We start from the raw sequence: 25,127 nt of genomic DNA, 5'->3' as shown, positions 1-25,127 counted from the left end.
TACTGCGCACGCACCGCCCATCATAGTTATGGCAGCAGTGGTGTGGAACTTCAAAAAGAGGCAAGTCACTGAATATTAGGGGACCTGTAAAAAAAACAGAGGAGGCAGGCAGAGGGGTGGAGAAGCATGAGAAGACCCTACCCTTAAGTCCTGCCCCGCTGCACATCAATGTACCGAAGACATCATTAAATAAGAAAATGATTCAACAACCACAGAACGGATTCCTTCACTGCATCACAGCACCATTATGACCATAACTTTATTTTATAGTGAAAAAACCTGCTGACAAATGATCTTTAAAGTGAACCTGTCACCAGATTTGGGGCCTATAAGCTGTGGCCACCACCAGTGGGCTCTTATATACAGCATTCTAACATGCTGTATATAAGAGCGCAGGCCGCTGTGACAACATAAAAAACACTTTATAATACTCACCTAAACCGGTCGCTGTGGTGCTTGTTGGCCCCGTGGGCGGCGCTGTTCTCCGGGACCGGCACCTCCTCTTCTCGGCCATCTTGTTCCTCCGTCTTCTGAAGCCTGTGTGCATGACGCGTCCACGCCATACACACACGCCAGCACTGAGGTCCTGCGCAGGCGCAATTTGATCTGCCCTGCTCAGGGCAGATCAAAGTATTGTAGTGCACCTGCGCAGGACCTCTGTGGCGGCGCGTGTGTATGAAGTGGACGCGTCATGCACACAGGCTTCAGAAGACGGAGGAGCAAGGATAAAATATCAAGCTTAATTCTTCATAATAAACAAACATGAACAAAAAAGTATTTCTGACGTGTTTCGAACACAAACAGTGTTATTAATTGTAGTATCTAATAGATCTCATACTTATGCTGGGGTCAGATAGCCGTATAACCCAACAACGATTGCATCAAAATGCCCGGACTGACTGGTGGCTCTCCCAACCTGAACGTCAGAGCTGCTGTCATGATCCAGGCCGGCTTTTCCCTGCTGCTGGTTACACCCAGCTCTGGCCTGTTTATGTCAGGGGTTAACTTCCCTTGCCTCGTTCTGGATCCCAGGACGCTATATATTGCCTATCTACCTATGGCTCAGTGCCAGTGATATTTCTGCCTTGCAGCTTGTATACTGGCTCTGGTGAGTGTTCCCGATCTGTCCTGCCTCCCTGATACTGTGTCCTGACTTTGTCCCTCCCCCGTTTGTCTGCTGTCCCAGCCCCTGACTTCCCTCTCCTGTCTGTTGTTTGTGTTTTCCTCTGCATACCTGATCTCCCGGCTTCTGACTCGGTTCTGCTTTCTGACTTTGATATTGATCCTCCCTTTACAGTGACCCGACAATCCAGGCTACACCCTGACTGTTTGACTACTCTATTGCCCCCTGGTCGTTCGCCTGTTTACTGCCTGCTGAAGTTACTCTGCTGTACTTCAGCTGCTTTTTCGTTACAGTGTTTCTTTGTCTCTCCTTCACTACTCTGACTCCACCTAGTGGGGATTATGCTGTATTATGTCTTATTAGCCTTGGTACAGCGTGTCAGCTGCATATGAAATACATGCCCTGTCAGCTTCTGATCTGGAGAGCCGCGGTCAGTGTGTGAGCTGTAATGTGATCCTCATCTGAGTTATACGGCTATCTGGCTATGGCCATATACAATATACAGTACAAATAACCATTCATTTTTACATTTTTAGACACATAATCCACATGACAGTAAGTTTTCTATCCTGTGCGTGACCTTCCTCTCCATTTATATAGAAACTAGAAGGTGGCCTGATTCTAACGCATCGGGTATTCTAGAATTTACGTATTGTGTAGTTAATGTATGATTTTTGTTTTATATATATATATATATATATATATATATATATGTTGTTGTGTGTAGTTACCAAAAATTTGTGTAGGGCGCTGTAAATGTTCTGGGTGTTGTCTGGGTGGGGGTGTGTGAGAGCGGTGTTGTATGTGTGTTGCGTTGTGTGTGTTGCGTTGTTTGTGGAGCGCTGTGTGTCTGCAGCATTCTGTGTGTGTGGTGCTGTGTGTGTTGCGCGGTTTGTGTGGGTGTGGAGTGCGTGTGTGTGTTTTGGGGGGAGGTATGTTTTGTGCAGTGTGTGTGTTGCGCAGTATGTGCATATATTTATGTATGCCGTGGTGTTTGTGTGTTGGGTGTTGTGTGTGTGCGGCGTTGTCTGTGTGGGTGTCTGTGTAGGGCGGTGTTTGTGGTTCCCAGTGTGTGTGTGTGGTGTGTTGTGCGGTGTGCGTGTGGCGGTGTGTGTGTGTTTTGGGGGGAGGTGTGCACCCCCATCGTGCTCCATCCCCCATGCTGCGCACCCCCCATCATGCTCCATCCCCCATGCTGCGCACCCCCCATTGTGCTCCATCCCCCATGCTGTGCACCCCCCATCGTGCTCCATTCCCCCATTCTGCGCACCCCCCATCATGCTCCATACCCCATGCTGCGCACCCCTCATCGTGCTTCATCCCCCATGCTCCGCACCTCCCATCGTGCTCCATCCCCCATGCTGCGCACCTCCCATCGTGCTCCATCCCCCATGCTGCGCACCCCCCATTGTGCTCCACCCCCCATGCTGTGCAGCCCCTATTGTACTCCATCCCCCATGCTGCGCACCCCCCATCGTGCTCCATCCCCCATGCTGCGCACCCCCCATCGTGCTCCATCCCCCATGCTGTGCACAGCCGATCATGATCCATCCCCCATGCTGCGCACCCCCCATCGTGCTCCATCCCCCATGCTGCACACCCCCCATTGTGCTCCATCCTCCATTCTGCGCACCCCCATCGTGCTCCATCCCCCATGCTGCGCACCCCCCATCGTTCTCCATCCTCCATGCTGCACACCCCCCATCGTGCTCCATCCCCCATGCTGGGGCCGCCGGGGGCGGGTCCGAGCGTGGCAACGTGTTTCGGGGGCGGGGCTGAGCGGGCAAGGCGTCAGCGTATGACGCCTCCATACACATGTGTACCGGGAGCCGGTGTACGCTGGTAACCATGATACACATTGGGTAACTAAGGGAAGCGCTTCCTATAGTTACGCGATGTGTATCATGGTTACCAGCGTACACCGGCTCGGTCACGATCCCAGCGGGGCCAAGCGTGCCAACGTGTGGCGGGGCGAGCGGGCTAGGCGTCAGCCTATGCCGGCTCCCTGCACATGTGTACTGGGAGCCGGTGTACGCTGGAGCGGGCGATGCGTGCGGAGGGCCGGGGCGAGCGGCTAATCCATGCGGGGGGCGGGGCCAGACCGAGGCGAGCGGCCAATCCGTGGGGGGGGCGGGGCCAGGCCGAGTCCAGCAGCCAATCTGACAGTTGTCACTCTAACGACACTGTCACGGTGACACTGTCACGGTGACACAATTTTGGAGCAAGACAGACAGACAGACAGACAGAATAAGGCAATTTTATATATAGACAAAAGTGCCCCCTTGATTTCTATTTTTGTTAATACATAACATTTGCATTTTGGGACTGAATTGTTGAACACCTTTAATTAGACTGCCGTGGAGGGCATAACAACATATTTTATAACTAAGTGGTTTGGCTCATTTACAGTCGAAAATAAGAAAAAAACTAAAAAAAAACAAAACCCTGCCAAATAGAAAACCTGCTGAAGATTGTGTCTTTTGTGTTTTATCATTGATGACATATATTTTAAAGCTTAAGGTGCATGCCAAAATGACATAAGATCTTTGCAGATTTCTACCTGCTGGTACATGATCTCTTCTAGAGTCTGGCAGAGAGGAATAAGTGAATAAATAAAGATTATGATAAACCAAGGTACAGTTTTTCTCCAATAGCAGTTAGTTTTCAGCATGACTGTTTATGTGACACCCCTGGACTATCAGGTCGTCACAGGGTACTGCACGCTCTTTCTCTTTAGTGCAGTATTCAAATCCCTCATGATTCTGGGTCCCCATCTTACAGTGCTGCCTCCAACAGCAAATCAAATCCTAGATACACCCTGCACCACACCCACCAGGCACACCAGTGGGCAGCTTGAGCGGAATAGGGTCGCCCACCTAGGGGTCAGGAAGGGGAGGTGAGGAGTGAAGTGGAGTAGTGAAGTGGAAGAGGAGAAGTGAGGTAGCCCTCGAGCTGAGATGAGCTTAGAGGAGGCTGGGAGTAGTGGCTCCTAGGAGAAGCTGACTAGGTTGCAGACGGTGGTCTGGACCTAGATGAGTCGGACCCCCAGGTGCAGGGGATTGAGGCTAGGTACCTGGACCTGTCAAGGAGGACGGTCAGCAGCCGGGTCCTATCACCGGTCTGGGACCGAAGGCACGGTGGGGTACACGGACCCTAGGTCGGGGAGAAGCTTGAGGCAACCTGGCAATTAACCTGCGGAGAACGGAGCCTTTATGGACTGTTCCCACTAGCTTCAGAATCGGGGCACTAGCGCAATGAGGGTGATAGGGCCTTCCACATAAGCAGCCCACTAAAATCCTAAGCGTGAGCCCTGAGAGCAGGCTCCCACACTTATCAACAGTGGGGAGTGGGACCCGGCAAGTTCCAGACTACTGGGCCACTACAGTGAATTTAAACTTTGTGCCAGGAGGCAGGTCATGGATCACCAGGCAGCACTGTAGGGGACGGGACCCGGACGAGCTCCCCTTTGAGAGGCAGCGGCACCCAGAGGCTTGATTTACCTGAGTGATTTCCCCTTCACGGCACCCAGTAGCATTATCCAGAGTCCCAGGGCCTACCCCACCCATGGAGGGCAATGACCCCTTGCTGCCCCACTCCATCACCCCGGCTACTCCCAACGGCAGCGGCGGTACTCCCAGTTACCGCACACCACGGGTGGCGTCATGAACTATAACTCCCCTGTAAATATCCCGCCTTCTACTTTGGAGTATGGCCCCTAAGCCCCCGGGTCCGGAAACCCTCGAGCCACGAACGGAAACTACCCCCGGATCCGAGCGGTTTGATCTGCTGCTGGGGTGGCACATTTATTGTATGCTTTATAATTATCTTGTTATTCAATGTTATACTTGTATATAACACCCAGGAAATGCAACTCTAAAATATACTCAACCTGTACTCACTTTGTAATTGTCTATAAGGATTTTCACATTTAGGGCTCATACAGATCCCAATCTTGCACCGCAATGCACGGTCTGGCGGTAGCTCTCCAAAATGGAGCATGACAACTTCATATACTGTATTTCTATGAGGCTGTGATACTCAGGTTAAGATAGCTGCGATCAGTCCGTCCATATTGGTCTGGGGTCAGACCAATCTGCACTTAGGCGGGCTTTGCACGTTGCGACATCGGTAACAATGGGTTACCGATGCTGCAGCGATAGTCCCGCCCCCGTCGCACGTGCGATATCAAGTGAAAGCTGCCGTAGCGATTATTATCGTTACGGCAGCTTCACATGCACATACCTGCCGTGCGACGTCCCTCTGGGCGGCGACCCGCCTCCTTTATTAGGAGTGACGTCAGCGACGTCACACGGCAGGCGGTCAATTGAAGCGGAGGAGCGGAGATGAGCAGGATGTAAACATCCCGCCCACCTCCGTCCTTCTCATTGCAGCCGGCGGCAGGTAAGGTGATGTTCCTCGCTCCTGCCGCTTCACACACAGCAATGTGTGCTGCCGCTGGAGCGAGGAACAACATCGTACCAGTCGCACCATCGGCATTATGGAAATGTCGGAGGCTGCAGCGATGATACGATAACAACGCTTTTGCGCTCGTTCATCGTATCAAAAAGGTTTTACACGTTGCGATATCGACTGCGACGCCGGATGTGCATCACTTTCGATTTGACCCCATCGACATCGCACGTGCAATGTCGCAACGTGCAAAGCCGCCCTCACAGTATGTCTGCATGAGCCCTTACTTTTCTATTTTTCACCTTACAATAATCTATGAAACAAAATGTTTTAATAGTTTCTGCTATATATATTACATGTCCTAAATAGGTATCTTCCTGAAGCAACCTGACTCCGGCTGCTCCTGGGGTGTGACATTTGTCATTCCAGAATATTGGTCTGACTGTCCCTGATGAACCCTGTGTACCATACAGGGGGAAACACGTTGGGACAATGTTTCCTTCTGAGGACCCTGATTCATGGAACTCCTAATCAGATGAGTCATAATTTATTATCTATGGCGTATTAACTTTGCTTTAAATATCCTTTCACATGATTGTGGTGGTGCACTTTTTTCTTATAGTGTAGGGTGTACTAGGGGCTATCAGGGTTTCCTGTCAGGGAATGGGGGTGCCACAACCCAAGGGCGTCATACCTTCAAATTGCTAGGTAGGGACAGTTTTAGGGCTCATTAGGGTTGGCTTTATCCCCACCTCCCGTTTGTCTTGGTAAATACTCATCTGTTATTACCTTTTCCTTTTTAATTTTACGCTACACTATAAGAGTTTTTTTTTGTGTTGTTTTTACCTAATAATATTATTAAAGGTTATATTTTATATGGGATTTGTTTTTGGTGTTACTTACCTAAATGTTACCGCTCAATATAACAGTATGTTGTGCATGGCATTTTAGAGCAGGTGCAATACAATGTGTATTTGTTATAGTTTTATATTGCACTAGCTGTAGTATCCGGGCGTTGCCCGGGATAGTAAGTGTCTCTCTGTCTCTCTCCCAGTTTCTGTCTGTGTGTCGCTGTCTGTCTGTCTCACTGTCTGTCTCTTTCCTTGTCTGTCTGTTTCTATCTCTCTGGTTGTATTTGCATCAGTCTATCTGTCTCAATCTCTGTATCTGTCTGTCTCTCTCTCTCTGTCTCTTTGCCCGTCTGTCTCTTTGCCCGTCTGTCTCTTTGCCCGTCTGTCTCTTTGTCCGGCTGTCTCTTTGTCCGGCTGTCTTTTTGCCCGGCTGTCTCTTTGCCCGGCTGTCTCTTTGCCCGGCTGTCTCTTTCCTGGTCTGTCTCTTTCCCGGTCTGTCTCTTTCCCGGTCTGTCTCTTTCCCGGTCTGTCTCTTTTCCGGTCTGTCTCTTTTCGGGGTTGTCTCTTTTCTGGGGTTGTCTCTTTTCTGGGGTTGTCTCTTTTCCGGGGCTGTCTCTTTTCTGGGGCTGTCTCTTTTCTGGGGCTGTCTCTTTTCTGGGGCTGTCTCTTTTCCGGGGCTGTCTCTTTCCCGCTCTGTCTCTTTCCCGCTCTCTCTTTCTAGGTCTGTCTCTTTCTAGGTCTGTTTCTTTCCCGCTCTATCTGTTTCCCGCTCTGTCTCTTTCCCCCTCTGTCTCTTTCCCGGGCTGTCTCTTTCCAGGCCTGTCTCTTTTCCGATCTGTCTCTTTTCCGATCTGTCTCTTTTCCGGTCTGTCTCTTTTCCGGTCTGTCTCTTTTCGGGGTTGTCTCTTTTCTGGGGTTGTCTCTTTTCTGGGGTTGTCTCTTTTCTCGGGTTGTCTCTTTTCTGGGGTTGTCTCTTTCCCGCGCTGTCTCTTTCCCGCGCTGTCTCTTTCCCACGCTGTCTCTTTCCCGCGCTGTCTCTTTCCCGCGCTGTCTCTTTCCCGCGCTGTCTCTTTCCCGCGCTGTCTCTTTCCCGCGCTGTCTCTTTCCCGCGCTGTCTCTTTCCCGCGCTGTCTCTTTCCCGCGCTGTCTCTTTCCCGGGCTGTCTCTTTCCCGGGCTGTCTCTTTCCCGGGCTGTCTCTTTCCCGGGCTGTCTCTTTCCCGGGCTGTCTCTTTCCCGGGCTGTCTCTTTCCCGGGCTGTCTCTGTCTGTGTCTCTGTCTCTCTTTATCCGTCTCACCACCGACATCTTTTTACCTCAGAAATAAGCTTGTTATACTAACAGTTTATTTTGTTTCTATAGCAACCACTGACAGCTATTTATAGCCTGCAGCTCCCAGCTCCATTCAGTTTAATGGCTGCAGGATTTTTATAGAGTAACTGGAAAGCACGGGGTTAAATTTTCCCACCCAAACATAGTCTATGACGTTCCCTGGGTCACATGGGGTGTCTGTGTAAAATTTCATGATTGTAAATGCGACGGTGCGGATTCCTTTAGCGGACATACACACACACACTGAGCTTTATATATTAGATTTAAGTCACTTACTAATCTTCCAAGAGCCGTGATTATACACTTTAGCACCTTCCAGTTTGTACACTCTACTGCACCTCGGGAGCATACTAAATTTATAGCTATGATACAAAAAATGAACTTAAAGGTTTATTCCCATCTCTAAGATCCTATCTCAATATGTAGTAGGTATAATAATAATAATAATAATATTAGGAAATCCCTCCAATTAGAAATGTAGTATAGTTCTCCCGATATAGCCATGCCCCTTACTTCATGTGCAGGGCATTGCAATTTAAGACAAAAATCTGAGTTTTTAAAGTGCAAGTGTACATTATTTATTAAACAATTGGTGACAATTTCAATAAAAACTTTTTCTTAAAAGCATGAACGCCAGGACTGGTCCAGGAAATTGTCTATGGTTAAGACAAAATCTCCCCTCAAGGTTTACAAAGCACAAAGACAGGTCAATTGTACATAACCACAAAATCAAATAGCAGACCACCAGATTTACACAACCAAGTATGTATGAATTATGCATATGCACTAGTAAATTACAGGACAAGACAATAACATGGATATAAGCAATAGTCCAATATATAGTATCATTCCATATTGTGGAATCCTGAAGAATCCACTAAGTGAAGTGGTTCTTAATCCGGAAGACAGTGCTTACTGCGTGCGTATAAATGAACCCCAGAGAGACCCATGAAGTGGAGGATACACCGGACAGTCCAGGCGTTTGGAAAGGCCCCCATATACGCCCTACGTACGTTTCAATTCTTGGAATGTGAAGAATCTTCCTCAGGGGACGAGGTGCCGTGGTAAGGGGTCCTCAGAATGCCGGGTTTATATAACACCGCTCCTAAATAGCGAACCCAGAAGTCACGTAATCGGCGCATGCGTGGATCGCTCCGGATGATCTCGCGCGATCCACCGCCGTCAAGCCGTCTTGCGCATGCGCGGGAGCAGGAACGCGCATATCTGCTGTTATGTCATCAATAAACACAAGTGACCCAGTGCCATTGAAAGCCATGCATGCCCATGCCATCACGTTGCCTCCACCATGTTTTACAGAGGATGTGGTGTGCCTTGGATCATGTGCCGTTCCCTTTCTTCTCCAAACTTTTTTCTTCCATCATTCTGGTACAGGTTGATCTTGGTCTCATCTGTCCATAGAATACTTTTCCAGAACTGAGCTGGCTTCAGGAGGTGTTTTTCAGCAAATTTAACTCTGGCCTGTCTATTTTTGGAATTGATGAATGGTTTGCATCTAGATGTGAACCCTTTGTATTTACTTTCATGGAGTCTTCTCTTTACTGTTGACTTAGAGACAGATACACCTACTTCACTGAGAGTGTTCTGGACTTCAGTTGATGTTGTGAATGGGTTCTTCTTCACCAAAGAAAGTATGCGGCGATCATCCACCACTGTTGTCATCCGTGGACGCCCAGGCCTTTTTGAGTTCCCAAGCTCACCAGTCAATTCCTTTTTTCTCAGAATGTACCCGACTGTTGATTTTGCTACTCCAAGCATGTCTGCTATCTCTCTGATAGATTTTTTCTTTTTTTTTCAGCCTCAGGATGTTCTGCTTCACCTCAATTGAGAGTTCCTTAGACCGCATGTTGTCTGGTCACAGCAACAGCTTCCAAATGCAAAACCACACACCTGTAATCAACCCCAGACCTTTTAACTACTTCATTGATTACAGGTTAACGAGGGAGACGCCTTCAGAGTTAATTGCAGCCCTTAGAGTCCCTTGTCCAATTACTTTTGGTCCCTTGAAAAAGAGGAGGCTATGCATTACAGAGCTATGATTACTAAACCCTTTCTCCGATTTGGATGTGAAAACTCTCATATTGCAGCTGGGAGTGTGCACTTTCAGCCCATATTATATATATAATTGTATTTCTGAACATGTTTTTGTAAACAGCTAAAATAACAAAACTTGTGTCACTGTCCAAATATTTCTGGACCTAACTGTACATGCATGTGTGCTATGTGTGACACGGACGTCTGAAGGCAGCCGTACACTATGTGCATTTCACGATTACATTGCAGTCAATGGAGTGACATCCCGCAGCTACCTGCGGAAAAGAAGTAACATGCAATTGTTTTCGCTGCGGGAATCCCGCAGCAAAACATGCAGCTGTCACAATCCGCATAGTGCGCACGGCATTTTTTTTTCCATAGGTTTTGCTTTTAATAAAAATATTTTCTGTATTTACTAGTGATGAGCGAGTATGCTTGTTACTACTCGGTACTCGCACGAGTATCACTGTACTCGGGCTACTCGGCGGGTACCGAGTAATTTCGCGATACTCGTGCTGTACTCGTGGTCTTCATCCCTGCATGTTGGCGCTCTTTTGAGAGCCAGCCAACATGCAGGGATTGGCTGGCAGACCACTGCAATGCCACAGCCCTGTTAGTTGTGGAATTGCAGTGATTGGCCGGCCTGCACAGCGTGACCGAGCCTTTATACCGGCGGGCGCACTGTGCTCTGCACACAGCCATCTCATATTCCCTGCTATCCCCGCCCACAGGCGCCTATGATTGGTTGCAGTGAGACACGCCCCCACGCTGAGTGACAGGTGTCTCACTGCACCCAATCACAGCAGCCGGTGGGCGTGTCTATACTGTGCAGTAAAATAAATAAATAAATAATTAAAAAAACCGGCGTGCGGTCCCCCCAATTTTAATACCAGCCAGATAAAGCCATACGGCTGAAGGCTGGAATTCTCAGGATGGGGAGCTCCACGTTATGGGGAGCCCCCCACCCTAACAATATCAGTCAGCAGCCGCCCAGAATTGCCGCATACATTATATGCGACAGATCTGGGACTGTACCCGGCTCTTCCCGATTTACCCTAGTGCGTTGGCAAATCGGGGTAATAAGGAGTTAATGGCAGCCCATAGCTGCCACTAAATCCTAGATTAATCATGTCAGGCGTCTCCCCAAGATTCCTTCCATGATTAATCTGTAAATTACAGTTAAAAAACACACACCCGAAAAATCCTTTATTAGAAATAAAAAACACTAACAAAGTCCCTCATTACCAATTTATTAACCCCGACAAACCTTCCTTGTCTGGCGTAATCCACGGTCCTCCAGCGTCGCGTCCAGCTCTGCTACATTCAGGTGACAGGAGCTGCAGAATACACCGCCGCTCCGGTCACCTCCACGCAGCTAATGAGGTGAGTATAGCGATCAGCTGAGCTGTCACTGAGGTTACCTGGATGCAGCGGTGGATGCAGCGGTGGCCGCGGGTAACCTCAGTGACAGCTCAGCTGATCGCTATACTCACCTCATTAGCTGCGTGGAGGTGACCGGAGCGGCGGTGAGTAGCGCGATCAGCTGAGCTGTCACTGAGGTTACCCGCGGCCACCGCTGCATCCACCGCTGCATCCAGGTAACCTCAGTGACAGCTCAGCTGATCGCTATACTCACCTCATTAGCTGCGTGGAGGTGACCGGAGCGGCGGTGTATTCTGCAGCTCCTGTCACCTCAATGTAGCAGAGCTGGACGCGACGCTGGAGGACCGTGGATTACGCCGGACAAGGAGGGTTTGTCGGGGTTAATAAATTGGTGATGAGGGACTTTGTTAGTGTTTTTTATTTCTAATAAAGGATTTTTCGGGTGTGTGTGTTTTTTAACTGTAATTTACAGATTAATCATGGAAGGAATCTCGGGGAGACGCCTGACATGATTAATCTAGGATTTAGTGGCAGCTATGGGCTGCCATTAACTCCTTATTACCCCGATTTGCCAACACACTAGGGTAAATCGGGAAGAGCCGGGTACAGTCCCAGAACTGTCGCATATAATGTATGCGGCAATTCTGGACGGCTGCTGACTGATATTGTTAGGGTGGGGGGCTCCCCATAACGTGGAGCTCCCCATCCTGAGAATACCAGCCTTCAGCCGTATGGCTTTATCTGGCTGGTATTAAAATTGGGGGGACCGCACGCCGTTTTTTTTAATTGTTTAATTATTTATTTCACTGCACAGTATACACACACACACCGGCTGCTGTGTTTGGGTGCAGTGAGACACCTGTCACTCAGCGTGGGGGGCGTGTCTCACTGCAACCAATCATAGGCGCCGAAAAGCAGGAAAACAGGGATTACAAGATTGTTTAATGAGCGGCCGGCTTTTTCTAAAGAGGAAAAGCCGCCGGAGTTTAGTGAACAGCCGTGCAGCGCCGCAGCAGTGATCGGGGAACGGTAAGTAAGAGAGAGGGGGGGAATGACCGACAGACTGTGAGAGGGGGACAGACAAGACAGACAGAGCGAGACCGACCGACGGGAGATAGAATGAAAAAAAAAAAATGACCGACATCGCTAGTAAAAAGCACAACACGTGCGTTTTGGACATCGGAGTGCCACACAATGTTTTACGTAAAATCTTTCATGTAATAATCTCAAAAAGTAACATACATTAGCTCTATCTCACTATTGGGTATGTGCCCTTAACATTTCCGCCATGAAAATTCATTTTGGTGTCATTTTGGAAGGTTTTCTGGTGAGTCCGTAAAAATGGCGTAAAACGCGGACAAAATTGTTCACAGCTGTGACTTTTGAGTGATAAATGCTTCAAGGGGTCTTCCCCATGCTGTTGCCATGTCATTTGAGCACTTTTCTGAGACTTTTGTGACATTTTTAGGGTTTCTACATGCTGCCGGTGGTCATTTCACAAAAATACTCGGGTCTCCCATAGGATAACATTGGGCTCGGTGCTCGGGCCGAGTACACGAGTATCTTGGGATGCTCGGCCCGAGCCTCGAGCACCCGAGCTTTTTAGTACTCGCTCATCACTAGTATTTACCTCTCTCCAGCGATGTTGTCTCCGGCTCTGCTGCCTCCCGCTCCTTATCGCCGCTTATTATACTCACTGAATATTCAGTGCCCTGAGGAGCTGGAAGCAGGAACAGCGCTGGGGACTTCAGTGCCGGGGACCGCATCGCTGGGTGAGTGTACAGCAGATTGTGTGTGTGTGTGTGTGTACATGCATGTGCGGTATGTGTGTATGCGCTCGGTGTATCCATGTGTGTCTGCTGTATATGTATATACATGCATGTGTGCTATGTGTGACACAGACGTCTGAAAGCAGCCGTACACTGTGTACAGGACAGTGGCTGCGCCGCAACTTCCTGGTCACATGACAACATGTGATCGGAGCTTGTCGCACGGCAACTGTAGTGTACACAGTGCACGGGAGCACGCCGACAAAGTGGAGAAAAGGTAACTATTAAAGCAACAGTGTCGACGTGTGCGGGACCCAGGGTAAGGAAAGCGGTTTCTATAGTTGCCCGATGTGTACTATAGTTACCAGCCTACGCCGGCTCCGGCACACGAGTGCCAGCAGGCGGGGTAAGCTAGTGGCTTTTCTCCACTTAGTCCTGCCGGTGTGGGCTTCCGGGGCTGCAGCAGTCACCTGGGAGTCGGGTGTCTTTGTGTAGGTTCGGGGAATGCGTGCGGGGGCGGGGCCAGGGCGAGCATCCAATGCGTGAGGGGGCGGGGCCTGGCCGAGCGCCCAATACGTGCAGGGGGCCGGGGCGAGAGGCCAATCCGTGCAGGGGGCGGAGCCAGGCCGAGCCGAGCGGCCAAGTCGTGCAGGGGGGGGCTCGGCACCTGGGAGTCGGGCGTCTCCGTGTGGGTTTGGGGAATGTGTGCGGGGGGCGGGGCCAGGGCGAGCATCCAATGCGTGAGGGGGCGGGGCCTGGCCAAGCGCTCAATACGTTGGGCCAGGCCAAGCCGAGCGGCCAATCCATACGGGGGGCGGGGCCATGCCGAGCCCAGCGGCCAATACGCTGGTTGTCACTGTACCGACACAATTTTGGAGCAAGACAGACAGACAGACAGACAATCAGAATAAGGCAATTATATATATAGATTAGAAATGCAGTATAGTTCTGATTCACTATGTCAGGGCATGTTCTGAGCATTGCAGGACCTTAGGTATCCATGGTTATGACCATGCATATAGTCACAGTTAGTTAGTTGCTAGTTGTCATAACCTTGGATAAGGTCCTGCAATGCCCTGAATATGAGGTAAGGGACACAGTGAATCAGAAGAAATATAGAACATTTCTAATTGGAGGTATTTGCTAATATTATTATACCTACTATATATTGGGATAGGATCTTGGCGATGGGATTTCCCTTTTAACCCTTAACCACATATGATGTACAGATATGTCATATGCCGACTCTCCCTTTCTTTCCTGCCAGATGATGGCTGAGTTATTCAACCATCATCTGCCGCTAACAGCCACGTATGGTGTGCAGCTCTGCCGGCAGCTGTTAACCTATCAAAGGTTAACTTTTATGTGTCTGCTATTTACAATGCTTGACCTTGGTGGCACGCTATACTATACACCATAGGCGGCCCTGATCTGTGAAGACTCACCTAAAGTATCCAATTGTTCTGAGAAAATGGAAATGTACATAGACATTACTAAGAATATAACTCTCTTAGAGAACACTGATGAAAGCAATGTAGTAATAATGTGCAGTTTTACCCAGATTAGAGACATATCTATAGGAACCTGTCATCTAGTATCTCAGAGGATCATAAGTGCAGCTACTTCTCAAGGTGATGCATAGAAAATAAACAGGTCTTCATCTATCTACACTCTTTTAAGCCTTATTTTCTTTTCATTCACTGCTATGTCACAAGAAGATTTATGATTCCTTTATCTGTTAGGATCTGTCATGGGACATTACTATTACACTCTTCATATCTTCTTACATGATGCTGGCTATTTCACAAGAAGTCAGGATGGGGCAAGCCTTTTACTTCTCATTAATGGCTTGTGTAAATATGTCAGAAAACTTTCTCTACATTGTTTGATGACATATAGTAAGTTTTTTTAGTCACCTCTTACTGAGCAAAATACAATTTCAGGCTGCTTCAAGGGAATCGGTCAGCAGGTTTTTGCTATATAATCTGAAGACAGCATGCTGCAAGGGTTAATGTGCCGCCCCTGCAGCGGTCGAACCGCTCGGATCCGGGGGTGATTACTTGTGGTTTGAGGGCGACCGGACCCGGGGTCTAGGGGCCACACTCGAATAAAGAAGGGGCTATTTACAGGGGATTGGTATAGTTTGTGACGCCACCCGTGGTGTACGGTAATTGGGAGTACCGCCACTGCCGTTGGGAGTACCCAGGGTGATGGAGGGGGGCAGCTAGGTGACGTTGCCCTCTACAGGTAGGGACAGGCCCCGGGACTCAGTGGGATGCCGTGGGATGCAGGGATCACTCAGGTACTCACTCAGTTAGTAAGCAGATGCTGACAACCGGGTAACCCAAATCTCGGGGTATTGCTGCCGCTTGAGGGGAGCTCGTCCGGGTCCCGTCCCCTATGGTGTTGCCTGGTGATCCGTCACCTGCCTCCTGGCACTTAGTTTAACTTCAAAGTGGTAGCCCAGTAGTCTGAAACTTGCCGGGCCCCGCTCCCCACTGTGGCTAAGTGTGGGAGCCTGCTCTCAGGGCTCACGCTTGGGATTTTCTGGACCGTTTGTTTGGAAGGCCCTATGCCCCTCGTTGCGCTAATGCCCTGATTCTGGAGTGGGTGGGAATAGATCATAAAGGCTCCATTCTCCTCAGGTTAATTGCCGGGTTGCCTGAAGCTTCTCCCCGACCTAGGGTCAGTGTATCCCGTCGTGCCTTCAGTCCCAGACCGGTGATAGTGCCAGGCTGCTGACCGTCCTCCTGTCAACCTAGACAGCTTCTCCTGGGAGCCACCACTCCCAAGCTCCTCTCACTCTCACTCTTAACTACTGACTGACTACTCACTACACTACTCACCTCCCCTCCCTGACCCCCCAAGTGGGCGACTTTATTCCACTCAAGCCATCCACTGGTGTGCCTGGTGGGTGTGGTACAGTGTGTATCTAGGATTTCATTTGCTGTTGTAGGCAACACCAATAAGATAGGGACCCAGAACCATGAGGGACTTGGAATACTGCACGGAAGGACAGTTTGTGCAGTACCCTGTGACGACCTGATAGTCCAGGGGCGTCACATTAACATTCAGTTTACAGCCCTGCATCTCTTATCTCAAAGTGTGTTGTGTATTTTTGTTTACCTGCAATGCTAGTTTAAGCTTCCTTGCTTCAGTATTAGTCTGACTGAGGAGCATCTGAACTGACTGGTACCTTTGTGATTAGCAGCTTCTGTCTATGGAAATGTACACTGAAAGCCTGGTGTCAGTGGGGGCAGCCTGTTAATCTCTGCTACATGCAAAAAATTAAATCTTTGATTATATCAGAACGGCTGCACCCAGTAACCTAAGTGATACATCATTAGATTCAGGATGTCTTTGCCTACATCATGCTGCTCTCAGATGAGGTAGCAAAAACCTGCTCAAAAATTCCCTTTAACTCCATTTCAAGCATATAACATAAATTTACCTTATATAGAAGCAGTGTGTACATGGGGCAGATGCAGAGACCAAGCCTGGACCATACCCAGCAGATGTTGGCTGTGTTATACAGCTGGCATTTGCCTGTAAGAGCACCTTGCTCCAATTGCTGCTGTTGCACGATTGAAATAGTGCTGTCAATGACTGATAGTGGCTTTTAAATAGCTTGGTTGCTTCTGACGGCCAACATAGCTACCTTGTCGGTACTCCGATTAAACACAGCCACAGTATAAGTAATCAAAAAAATCACATGTTCAGTTCCTCTCAGGGAACAAAACAATAAAAAAGGGTTTAACCCCTTAACGACCACCGATACGCCTTTTAACGGCGACAAATTAGGGTACTTCTTCCGATCCGCCGCTTTTTAACAGCGGTCGGAAAAAAGGTTATAGCGCCCCCCAGAGTCAGAAAATTTCCGGGGTCTCAGCTGCCGGGGGTAGCTGAGACCCTGGAGATCATGATTCTGGCCGTTTTTTCCGGTCCCCGCTCACCTGATGACTGGTATACACCGTATACCGATGATCAGGTTACAGTAAATGACCGCGCCGGTAAAAAATCATTTATCTCCCATCTGGCATAAATAAACATGTCAGATGGGAGATAAATCTCATCCCCCGGTCCTCTCCGGTCCCCCGGTGTCCCCCCACCCCCCCTTCCTCCCGAAAATCTAACATGGTACCGCACATACCGGCGCGCACAGCAGCGCGCCGGCCACATTTCCCCCTTTCATATGGTTTCTGTCGCATGTGCTATGACACATACGACAGAAACCTGCTCCCCAGGCCCTGCCAGGTCACCCCCTATTCCCACCCCAGTGTTCCCCGATGTCCCCCGTACCTGTCAGCTCTGATCCCCCGCGGCCCCCTCCTCCTTCACAGTGCACGCCGGTCACACATGCAGAGCAGCTGACAGCTCAGCTTCCTGTGTCTGACTCAAAGACGCTGGCTCACTGCTCGCACTCTGCAGCCGTGACCCGGGGAGGGTGGGTGCAAATTCTTTGCACCCACTCTCCTCAAATGGAGGGTCTGCACTCCTAGAAAATGGGGGATACGTTCCCTGAACGTGCCCCCCATATTCTACAAGGTCCAGAATCGCCGCGGGACTTTCACAATGGATTACAGCAGGGACCCGATTTTTTTTTTCTTTTCAATAAATTGGCCAAAGAGGGAATGCTTTGGGGAGTGTTTTTTCAAATATTTTTTTTTTTTTTGTCAATTTTTTTTTATTATTACTGTCAATTAGTTATGTCTGGTATCAAATAGACGCCGTGACATAACTAATTGCTGGGCTTGATGCCATGTGACATTACACATCTGGTATCAACCCCATTTATTACCCCGTTTGCCACTGTGGCGCCCCAGGACCTGGTCGCCACAACAGCATTGCCCTCCCAAAGGGTTAATGCTGAGCCTGGAGGTAATTGGGAGATCTATTGGCCAGTAAGTTAACACCCAACACAGTTCTCCCTCCGGCCAGCAGAGGGAGCTCTGAACCTGGAACTTCAGGGAGCATTCCTTAAGTCTGGCTGAAGGGAGGAAGTAGTGGTTAGTCTGGACACAGGAGTGAAAGAGTGCAGACGCAGAGTAGTGCTGCCTTGTGAAACTGGGGCCTAGAGCTGGGATAGCTTGGCCCAGTGAAGCAAGGGGAGCAGTGAGGCACAGCAGAGACTCGGACATCGGAGTCTGTAGTTGCCAGGGCATAAAATCCATCCCTGGTAGCTGAATCCGGAGGGCAGGAGAGCTGCAAGCCCCTGGCCCAGAAGTAATCTGAAGGTACAGCTGCATTCCAAGGGCCCGGTGTGGACTTCAGCAGAGAAGCACCAGAGAGGGCCTGCGCAGTCTACCACACAGAAAAGGGGACGAACAACAAGTCCCAGCAGCAAGAGGGCAATTGCAAACCCAAAGTGCAGTGTCCTAAAACAGCAGAGAAAGATTAAGGAGTAGGCCTCATACTCAACTGGCCAAAGATCACCCCAGGCACTTCCAGGCCGGCCGGACCATCTTTACCATCTGTGACGGTCTCCCTGGACTAAGTTTCTGCCGAGTAAAAGAGGAGAAGGTAAAGAGACTACTGTTTGTGCCTGTTTCTTTCATTGCTTGTCGGCCCTGCACCGTGTTAGTCACACAACACCATAGACTTCCACAAGCACCAACTGTGCCCCGGGCATTGCTCCACCTGTGGGGAGCAGTACCACCATTGCTGCTATAACATCATCCCGGTGGCCTCACACAGCAGCGGCGGCTTAATAGCCGCAGACCACAGGTGGCGTCACGAACACAAACTTAAAGTCATCAGCCACATATTCAACTGACACCCACCAGGGCCACGGAGCCGGGCCCAGCCACCACTGACTACCACCGGACTAGTCCAGCCCGGCACCGGGTGTCCCACAGCCCTGGGGTGGGCGAGTCAACTTTGGCGTCACGAACAGGATTTCGTGCCCGGTCACACCGGGTACTGTGCGCCTGCAGGAATTGTGCTTAAAAGACTGTGTACTGTCTGTAAACCGCCACCATTAGCCTCGCCGAGCGCAGGAAGAAGGGGGGCGTGCCTGACAAAGAGCGCGAAGGGAGCGCGCCATCAGAGCAGAGCGCTGTTAACCCCGCGCGACCCAGAAGAAAATTTGAAAAGTGAACGGAGCCTGGTAAGGTTCACTAAGGGGGAGGAAGATGTCCGACTCAGAGGGAGAGCAGGTGGCTGCCATCGCCCAAGGCGCCGCAGCACCGGCCGAAGCAGTCCCAGTCGCCGTCGCCCCAGCCCCCACTGTAGCGCCGGTAATGCCGATCACCATGCCGTACATACCGGGAGCAGAATGGCTGCCGCAGTACTCCGGGGAGTCCCATACCTTGAGTGACTTCAGAGAAAGCCTGCACAGCTTATTCCGGGTGTATCCGCTGACTGAGAGCCAGAAGGTGGGCATAGTAATGGGACAGCTAGCCGGCGCAGCCCAGCGTGAAGCGAAGTCCTGGCCTGATACAGATAAAGGGACAGCAGCCCAGATACTGGCCAAGCTAAAGAGTACTTTTGACACCCGCACCGCAGCAGAGATAAAGATGAGATTCTTTGGGTGCAAGCAGCGGGCCACAGACAGCATAAGGGACTATGCCTTAAACCTGCAAGAGGCCCTGAAAGCAGTTAAACAGGTGGACCCAGAGAGTGTACGTGAAGAAGACAAACTCCTAACTGAGCAGTTCATAGAGGGGCTCCTGTCAGATGCCCACAGGACCCAGCTGCGTATCCTGGTCCTGCAGAACCCTGCTCTGGACTTTGCAAAGTTTAAGGACCAGGCCATCAGGGTACTGAGAGAATCTACACCGAATGACCCAGTACCCCTCCGGCCTCTTGCTATCACGTACCCCGGGGTGGTGCCTGCAACACGAGCCACTGCAGGGGCTGAGGCGCAGTCCCTGGATAAGGATCCCACTGCAGAGCTCAGACAGCAGTTCCAGGAGCTGACCAAGACTGTGGCTGCCCTTGCCAAGACCGTGCAGTCTCTACAAATGACCCCCTCGCCTGCAAAAATCGAGTTGGCCTCCAGCCCAGATGACGTCCCATGGATGCGACAGAGGAGGATTCCGCCGACCCGAGGCAGAGACACAGACCGGTATGATTCAACAGGACAACCTATCTGCCGCCGCTGCAGCCAGGCGGGCCACATTGCACGACGCTGTCCTTTAAATGGGCTGAGCCTGGGGCCAGGAGCCAACCCCCAGGTGTAAGGAAGCCCGGCTCAAACCCCAGCCGCAGCAAGTATGTGGGAGGACGACCGGTCCTTCCCATTGTGCTGGATGGGATCCCTTTGAATGCCCTCCTGGATACGGGGTCCCAGGTAACAACCATCCCCCACAAACTGTACAAAAGATATTGGGCTGATTCAGACATTGACCATGGCCCAGATGATGATTTAACAATTGTGGCCAGTAATGGTCAGCCCTTACCTCAAATTGGGTACAAAGAAGTAACCATTAAAGTGGGGCGGGTGGAATTGCCATGTCAGGGGATGATAATTGTAGATATTGATCGCAAAGAATCTGACCCACTGCTAACCATTGGTACAAATGTGATAGAAAATTGTATTGCCGAAGTGATAATTTTGTTGCAACAGGCGTCTGAAACTGCCAGCTCCGGGCAGCAGCGTGCCCTACAGAGGGAGATCAGAGCCCTGATGAGGAGGCAGCAGGTAGAGCTGGCCGGAGGAGAAATTGGCAGTGTGAGGGTAAGTGACCCCCTCCCCATTGCAATACCCCCAAGAAGTGAAATGTTGATATGGTGTCGGGCAGCAATAGGCCTCAAGGGTCAGGATTACCATGCCTTGGTAGAACCGGTGTATTCAGACAGTAGGCCTGGAGTCCTGATAGCCAGAGGGGTAGCGGACGTCCGCAAGGGGAGAGTGCCCGTCCGTGTCTTGAATTGTGGGGAGGAGGAGGCCAAATTGCCCCGGTACGCCACTGTAGCAAAACTGTACACTGTCAGCAACAATACCATTAAAGCCGTGGAACCCTTGATCCCGTCCGACCAGGCGGAAGACAATGGCTCCAAGGGGCAGCTGGAAGACTGGTGCCAAAAATTACATGTAGGCACCGACTCCACCCCCTCGCACCAAAAGCATGGGGTTTACCGGGTGGTACAGGAGTACGAGCGGGTCTTCAGCAAACACCCCCTAGATTTTGGGCAGGTGAAAGGGGTTAAACATCAAATCCCCACGGGTGATCATCATCCCATTAAAGAGAGATACCGCCCTGTACCCCCCGCACAGTATCAGTGTGCCAAGGAAATGTTACGAGAAATGAAGGAGGCTGGGGTTATCAGAGATAGTTGTAGCCCCTGGGCAGCTCCACTAGTGCTCGTAAAGAAAAAAGATGGTACAATGAGAATGTGTGTAGATTACAGGCAAATTAACCGCATTACACATAAAGATGCTTATCCACTGCCCAGAATAGAGGAGTCACTAACAGCCTTAAAGTCAGCTAACTATTTCTCCACCTTGGATCTCACCAGTGGGTATTGGCAGGTTCCCGTGGCAGAGGCGGACAAGGAGAAGACTGCATTCACGACACCAATGGGCCTCTGTGAGTTCAATTGTATGCCATTCGGGCTCTGCAACGCCCCAGGGACATTCCAAAGGTTGATGGAGTGCTGCTTGGGCCACCACAACTTTGAAACCGTGCTGTTGTACCTGGATGACGTCATAGTCTACTCCAAGACTTATGAGGACCACCTGAAGCACTTAGCAGAAGTGTTTGAGTCCTTGTCGAAATATGGCCTGAAGATCAAGCCGTCCAAATGTCACCTCTTGAAGCCAAAGGTACAGTACCTGGGTCATGTGGTCAGCGCAGAAGGTGTGGCACCTGATCCGGAGAAAGTCACTGTAATCAAGGACTGGCCAAGACCCACCACAGTGAAGGAGGTGCGGCAGTTCCTTGGACTGGTGGGCTACTACCGAAGGTTCATTAATGGTTTCACCAAGATAGCAGCGCCCCTTCAAGATCTCCTGGTGGGCCAGCCAAAGCAGGCTAAGAAGCAGAGCCCTCCATTTGAATGGAGCAGCCAACTAGAAACATCCTTTGTCCGGCTGAAAGGGGCTCTCACGGGAGAAGAAATTCTGGCCTACCCTGACTACAGCCAACCGTTTGTACTGTATACAGACGCCAGCAACGTGGGACTGGGAGCAGTTCTGTCCCAGGTACAGGGAGGCAGAGAGAGGGTGATAGCGTACGCCAGTAGGAAGCTTCGGCCCACAGAAAGGAATCCAGAAAACTACAGTTCCTTCAAGCTGGAGTTCCTCGCTATTGTTTGGGCAGTGACTGAACGCTTCAAGCACTATCTGGCATCGGCCAAGTTCACCATCTTCACGGACAACAATCCGTTGACACACCTGGCAACAGCCAAGTTAGGTGCGATGGAACAGCGATGGATGGCCCGGCTGTCTAACTTTGACTTTATCATCAAGTATCGGGCTGGCAAGAAGAATAACAATGCTGATGCGCTGTCCAGAATGCCTCACTTACCCGAGTCTGGAGAAGACCTGGATGAACTCGAAGAGATAGAGTTACCGGCTTTCCATCACCAAGGTGTTTCCCAGTGTGAGCATGCTGTGGGAGTGAAGCGCTCAAGCCAGCACGAGGTCTCGGTCAACCCATTACTCCACCATAATTGGGAAGAGACACAGAACGGTGACCCGGCCGTGCGATTGGTCAAAGAGAAGCTAGCGCAAGCTGAGACCCATCTTGGCCCAGACGCTCCAGAGGAAGCCCAGCAGCTGTGGAAGGAGAGGGGACGACTGTTCACCTACCAAGGCAAGCTCTGCAAGAGATATGTCAACTGGCGAACAAATGAACTTGTCTGGCAGATAGTGGTTCCGCAGAGGGATGCTCCAATGGTCCTAGCAGCGTATCATGATAACGCAGGACACTTCGGGTGGAAGAAGTTGGAGGCCCTACTCCGTGATCGGTTCTATTGGGTGCACATGAGAAAGATGATCGAGAAGTGGTGCCGAGACTGTGGCCCGTGTAACCTGAGGCGGAAGGATGATGCCAGCCAAAGGTCTCCCCTACAGCCAATTGTCACGAAGCAGCCCCTGGAGTTGGTGGCCCTGGACCACGTGAAGTTAACACCAAGCCGGTCAGGCTATGTGTACGCCCTCACCATTGTGGACCATTACTCTCGTTTCCTGGTAGTAGTGCCTGTGAAGGACCAGACAGCCAGAACAGCAGCTAGAGCGTTCCAGGCATCCTTTTGTCGACCTCACGGTTATCCGGAAAGGGTACTGACTGATCAAGGTCCTGCATTCGAGGCCGAAGTGTTCCAAGAGTTCTGTAACATGTACGGCTGTAAGAAAATCCGAACCACACCGTACCACCCCCAAACCAATGGACTGTGCGAGAAAATGAACCATGTGGTTATTGATCTGCTGAAGACCCTACCGCTGGAAGAAAGGAACCAATGGCCAGAGAAGTTGCCAGATCTGGTAGACCTGTACAACCATATCCCAGTAAATTCGACCAACTGCAGCCCCGCTTACCTGATGCGAGCCAGACCTGGCAAGTTGCCTGTAGACTTTGAGATGGGGACTGTGTCGCCTGAGGCGGTTCAAGAAATAGAGGATTGGGATACAGAACGGCAGCAGCAGTACCGTAAGGTCCAGGAGTGCGTAGAGAGGAGCCTGTCTCAAGCAAGAACGAGACAAGAGCAGCATTACAATCAAACAGCCCCAGCAACTCCCTTAGCACCTGGAGAACAAGTCCTCAAGAAGAAGCGCAGGACGCATAAATTGGATGATCAGTGGGAACACGAGCCCTACACCATTATCCCCTCCAACTTTGACAATAGTAAGGTATGCCTCATAAGCAAGGATGAAGGCAAGACCTATCAAGCAATTTCTCGAGACCGCCTGAAAGCGTGCCCTGAACGGTGCAGAATCCAAAGAGAAATGGAAGAAGTACAAGGAAGTCCCCAAAGTAAAGAGAAAGAAGGGGAGATGATTCAAACCATCCTTGGAAAATTCCCCAAAACTTGGACCCGAATAAACAATGCCATAGTGGTACCAGTTTTGACGTTTCCGCAGTTGGTCGAGCCAGAAACAGAAAAGGTTCCGGATCCACCTAAAGAACCGTCCGCTCCAACACGAGATGACACGCCAGCAGTGGAACAGGAGGATCAACCCCCTGTCAGTGGTGAACCTGTCATACCCTTGGCGACTCTTAGACCACATAGGCAACCATCACGCTTACCTATCGGGGTTAGGCCCACCTGTAGTGCTGAGGTAGAAGACACACCAAGTAGTCAGGGGCAAACATCAGAGCTACGCAGGTCCCAACGCAGCACTCGGGGACAACCCCCTCCAAGGTATAGAGAGTCAACTGTATAAGGGAAAAAGAAGGAGTATTTATTAGAATGTACATAGTTATGCAAAATGTCTGTAAGGTTGTGTACAAAATGTTTTTCTTTTTCTTTGATTGCGAAAATGGACAATTGGGCCACTGGACTATGGGTGGCCAACACCTAAATTGTTCATAGTTAGCACCAGTGTGCTCAACACCCCTGAAGGAAAACCCGTCCGGCGTGCATAGAGTGGGGTCATCAATGCTCTGACGCACGCCCAGAGCCTACGTTGGGGGTTTGATCGCGGCGGGTCCCCCATGGAGCAGTGCAATGGACACCCGGCAGGGAGCCACACTGGACTCTTATAGCAATGTTTAAGGTTGTAACGTTAAAGTATTTGCGCCTCCCATAATGGGATGAAATGTTCTAACATGTCATGTTTGTTTCTACAGTCCGGGAGTACTGAATTTAACTAAGGGGGAGTGTGGCGCCCCAGGACCTGGTCGCCACAACAGCATTGCCCTCCCAAAGGGTTAATGCTGAGCCTGGAGGTAATTGGGAGATCTATTGGCCATTAAGTTAACACCCAACACAGTTCTCCCTCCGGCCAGCAGAGGGAGCTCTGAACCTGGAACTTCAGGGAGCATTCCTTAAGTCTGGCTGAAGGGAGGAAGTAGTGGTTAGTCTGGACACAGGAGTGAAAGAGTGCAGACGCAGAGTAGTGCTGCCTTGTGAAACTGGGGCCTAGAGCTGGGATAGCTTGGCCCAGTGAAGCAAGGGGAGCAGTGAGGCACAGCAGAGACTCGGACATCAGAGTCTGTAGTTGCCAGGGCATAAAATCCATCCCTGGTAGCTGAATCCGGAGGGCAGGAGAGCTGCAAGCCCCTGGCCCAGAAGTAATCTGAAGGTACAGCTGCATTCCAAGGG

Source organism: Anomaloglossus baeobatrachus, chromosome 1 (genome assembly GCF_048569485.1).
Source record: "Anomaloglossus baeobatrachus isolate aAnoBae1 chromosome 1, aAnoBae1.hap1, whole genome shotgun sequence".
NCBI lineage: Eukaryota > Metazoa > Chordata > Amphibia > Anura > Aromobatidae > Anomaloglossus > Anomaloglossus baeobatrachus.
The sequence above is the reverse complement of the archived record's forward strand: the minus strand, read 5'-3'. Positions refer to the sequence as shown.